Source organism: Notothenia coriiceps, unplaced genomic scaffold (assembly GCF_000735185.1).
Source record: "Notothenia coriiceps isolate Sejong01 unplaced genomic scaffold, NC01 NC01_scaffold00037244, whole genome shotgun sequence".
Lineage (NCBI taxonomy): Eukaryota > Metazoa > Chordata > Actinopteri > Perciformes > Nototheniidae > Notothenia > Notothenia coriiceps.
The window spans coordinates 13524901-13525130 of record NW_011369945.1 but is presented as its reverse complement, the minus strand read 5'-3'; the positions used below and the strand labels follow the sequence as shown (position 1 = coordinate 13525130).

The window sequence follows — 230 nt, the reverse complement described above, 5'->3', positions numbered from 1 at the left end:
CATAGAGTTAAAGGTGTTGGCCGTTAGCTGTAAAAATCCATAGATTAGCCGCACCGTTATATAAGCCGCAGCGTCGAAAAATAGGGAAAAAGGCGCGGCTTATAGTCCGAAAATTACGGTAGTGTAACTCATTACATTTCAGAGACAGTAATATTGTAATGTAACTTATTACTTTCAAAAGAGAGTAATAAGTAATATGTAATATATTACATTTTGGAAGTAACTTGCCC

The 230-nt window shown here is 35.7% G+C and overlaps 1 protein-coding gene across 1 annotated transcript in view; it reads right to left on the bottom strand.

The window, feature by feature from the left end:
• mfap1 (microfibril associated protein 1) overlaps nt 1-230 on the bottom strand; it is a 7389-nt gene that overhangs the window by 3635 nt on the left and 3524 nt on the right. The gene's annotated exons all lie outside the window — the stretch shown is intronic.